Source organism: Tenrec ecaudatus, unplaced genomic scaffold (assembly GCF_050624435.1).
Source record: "Tenrec ecaudatus isolate mTenEca1 unplaced genomic scaffold, mTenEca1.hap1 Scaffold_423, whole genome shotgun sequence".
Lineage (NCBI taxonomy): Eukaryota > Metazoa > Chordata > Mammalia > Afrosoricida > Tenrecidae > Tenrec > Tenrec ecaudatus.
In genome coordinates, this window is record NW_027459321.1 from 118,596 (window position 1) to 122,631 (window position 4,036).

Consider the following 4,036-nt stretch of genomic DNA (forward strand, 5'->3'; position numbering starts at 1 on the left):
TGTGTCTCCTGTGGGCAGCAGATAGATGGGTTGTGTTTTCGAAACCATTCTGGTAGTCTCAGTCTTTTAATGCCTGAGTTCAGTCCATTGATATTCAGGTTTATTATCTCCATCTGCGGATTCTGTGATGTCATCTTATACCTTTTGTGTTGGGAGTTTTCACACGTTCCTTTCTCATTAGTGTGTTGTGCATGTGTGTGAGTATCATTCTTGACTTCTTTCCATCCTTAAGCCAATGTTATCTTGAAGTGTGTTTTCTCTTTGTTGCCCTCTGGGTGAGGTTGTTCTAGGTGTTGGTCTCTTATATATGCTTTTTCAGTGTTGCTCTTTTGCCCATACTGCGTCGGCAAGGATCTTTTGTAGGGCTGGGTTTCTTCTAACGTATTCTTTGAGTTTTTCCTTGTGTGGGAAGACTCTAACTTCTCCATCTATCTTGATCGATAATTTGGCTGGGTAGAGTATTCTTGGGTTTGCATTATTTTCCTTCAATTTTTGGAATATCTTACTCCACTCACTCCTTTTCTTCATAGTTTCTGCTGATAGGTCTGAGCATATTCTTATTTGAGAACATTTATATGTGATTGCTTCTTTTTCCCTAGCTGCTCCCCTTTCTGATTTTCTCCTTTTCCTCAAAGTTGGATAATTTACCTGTTATGTGCCTTGGTGACTTCTTTTTTGGGATCTAGTCTAGCTGGTGCTATTTCCGCCTCCAGAGTGGTTGCCTGGTTTTCACTCATTATGCTGGGGAAGCTTTCCTCCAAGAATTATCTCACTATTGTTTCAGATGACTTCTTTGTTGTGTCTTCCTCTGGTAACACAATAATTCTAATATTGTTCCGCTTCATAGCATCAGACATAACTCTTAAGTTTTCTTCAGCTTCTCTGATGATCTTATTAGATTTTTGTCTGTGTTTGTTAAAGTCTTCTTGGCTGTCCTCCAAGTCATTGATGCGGATCTCTGATTCCTCCATCGCTTCTCAAAGTCCAAGAGGCTGCTACTGGTTTCTGTTGTCTCCTCCCTAAACTCCTGTATTTCCCTTTGGTTTATGACTTTTACCTCTTCCATCATTTTATCCATTTTCTGTATTGTTTCCCTCATATCCTATATGACTCCAAGTAGCATTCTGAAAATTTCTTTCTGTGGCAGCGCCATGTCTGCTTCTTCTATGCATGTCATTATGTTTAGGACATCTTCTGCCATTTTCCTTTGTTTCTCACATTTTTATGTTGAGGTCTTTGGGGCTGATGGCTGTTTGCATTGTGTTGTTTTAGAGGAGCCAGATACCATTTTCCAGGGAGTCGGAGGGCACTGGCTCTCTTTGGGAGACTTGTAGGAGTGTTTCTTCGAACTGCCTATAGCTTATTTCACTATGGAATTAACCTACCACTTTATCCTCCTGTCATTTCCCTATCATGAGAGAGTCCCAGAAGGCTGGTGGGTTGCCTTCTTTGGTGAGCAGAGGTTCTTGCAACAGCTTGGAATTTTAATGAGTGTTGGTTGAGCTGCCTTATGCCCCCAGGTACACAGGCCACAGGCAGGAATTCCCCAGTGATAAGTTGGGCAGTTTCCCATGGAAGGAAAGAGGACCTTTCCCTAGCCTCGGGCAAGCTACACAGGTTGGAGCTCACCTAGCTGGGTGTGGTACAGTCTTAAATGCCCTAGGCCAAAGGGAGTGTTCTGGAGGTCAGCAGTGGAGTGTGAGAGAACAAGAAAGAGACAAAGAGGAGGGAAAAAAATTAAAAGTAAGACTGTTTCGACTGTGCAGGGAATATAAGGAAGAGAGGGAAACAAAAGCAACTATGCAGCTGAGTCCCACTCCCCACCCATGGAGCTGCAAGGCTTTAGTCCCTCTGCAGCCCTCAAAGACCATGGGGGACAGAGACAGAGATATAAACAAAAGCAACAATGTAGCTGAACCCTGATCCCTGCCAGTGGAGCTGCCAGGGTATGGGTTTAGTCCCTGCCCAGACGCAGAAGTGGCAAGCTGTGGCTGTGCTGTGAAAAAGCCCCTGAACAGCCTTCTAGGGCTGTGGAGGAACAGAGAGCAGAGATGTAAGCAGAAGCAACAGTGTAGCTGAACCCTGATCCCTACAGGTGGAGCTGCACGGGTCCTGTCCAAGCCCTGAGGCAGGTGAAAGCATACTGTGGCTGTGTTGAGACCAATCCCCACTACAGGCTCCAGATGGTCCCTGCTCCAGCAGATAGAGTGGCGGGGCCAAGGTCACGCCCCAGCAGGCTTCCACTGAGCTGTGCCCAAAGCCCTCAAAACCCCATGGGTCTGTGGCTACTTACCTTTGTGATGTTCCTCCTATGTTCCAGCAGTGGTGAATTTCCCTCTAAGCAACTCTCCTTGACTGGGTTCTACGGAGTCCCTCTGGTATGTGTCCAAGTCATCTTTTTTTTATGGATAGAAGAATTTTTATTTTTCTCTCTTTGTTAGCCTTTTTTTCTTCCCTACCAAAAAATGTCTTGTTTTCGGAATCCTAGGCTCATCCACCACCTTGCTACAGCTCTGTCCCTGACGCAGCCTAGCTTGCCCTGGAGCTGCTGCCGGAACCACACAGCCCAGCCTGGTGTTTCCGCAGAGGGTGAGCCGCCGCCGCCTCCATAGTCAGCCTGCCCTCAGCATTCGGCCCACACAGAAGGGACCCCTGCCGGAACGCAGTCTGCAGTCCACAATCTGCACCAAGCCCGGAGAACCTCAGACAAGAGTCGAGCTCAGGGAGGATGTCAGGCTCCAGGGTGTCACAGAGCAGCAAGAGAAAGACCAAGAAGAAACCTGACACTTGGGAAGAAGCGAAATTTCTGGTGGGCTCCATGGCAGTCATGAATGGCATGCGAAAGCAGAGAACTTTTTGCGATGTGATTCTCGTGGTCCAGGAAAGAGAGATCCCTGCTCATCGTGTGGTCTTGGCTGCAGCCAGCCCAGTTTTTAATGTCATGTTCACAACTGGCATGCTCGAATCAAAATCCTCTGAAGTAGAACTCAAAGACGCAGACCCTGACGTTATTGAACACCTGGTGGAATTTTCTTACACTGCAAGGGTTTCTGTGAATACCAACAATGTGCAGTCTCTGTTGGATGCCGCAAACCAGTACCAGATGGAACCTGTGAAGAACATGTGTGTTGATTTTTTGAAAGAGCAAGTGGATGCTTCAAACTGTCTCGGTCTAAGCATTCTAGCAGAGCGTCTAGACTGTCCTGAGTTGAAAGCCACTGCAGATGCCTTTATTGACCATAATTTCCCTGACGTTTCCAAAACTGAGGAGTTTCTCCACCTTGATGCTGAGCTAGTAACAAGTCTGCTCAACCAGGACTCCCTGACCGTGAGCGCAGAGGAGGAGGTTTATGATGCTACCGTCAGGTGGCTGAGATATGATGCGCCGAATCGCCAGCCTTTTATGGTGGATGTCCTTGCTAACATCAGATTTCCTCTTATCTCAAAAAAATTTCTTATGTAAAACCATCCCATTTGAATCCCTCATTCAAGACAATCCTGAGTGCCTTAAGATGGTGATGAATGGAATGCGGTATCATCTACTGTCTCCTGAGGATCAGAAAGAACTGGCAGATGGAGCAAGGCCTCGAAGACCACAGTCTTGTAGATATTTTAAGCCAAAGTTGGAAAAAGGTGCATATGGCACACGATCCTGAAGTGAGAATGTAACTTCAGAATTTCATTTGATGCATGTTTTGCTCTTTAAAATTACCTGTGTTGATAACTATTTTGTATATCCAACCACATGTTTTTAGTCTTCAAGTAGAACAGTTTAAGTAACTGAAGAATTGACCCCAAATTTTCAAAAAAAGTCTCATTCAATAAAGTATGTTATTCTCAAAAGCCAGCATTATTAGAATTCCATCACAATATGTTCAGTATTTATATTAAATGTGCCCACCCTCCCTTATTTTTGTTATAAAACTTTGTCTTGGAAATATTTTGCCACTTACTAGGACCTATTTATATTTTTTCATATTAATTATTTCTAATATAATAATTGCAGAGGCAGCTTTTGTTAGAAATTATTTACCTT

The 4,036-nt window shown here is 44.7% G+C and overlaps 1 pseudogene; it reads left to right on the forward strand.

Annotated features, from left to right (window-relative positions):
* Nucleotides 1–2,728: 2,728 nt before the first annotated feature.
* Nucleotides 2,729–3,656, forward strand: LOC142436576 (kelch-like protein 7 pseudogene; annotated as a pseudogene).
* The last annotated feature ends 380 nt before the right edge of the window (nt 3,657–4,036 follow it).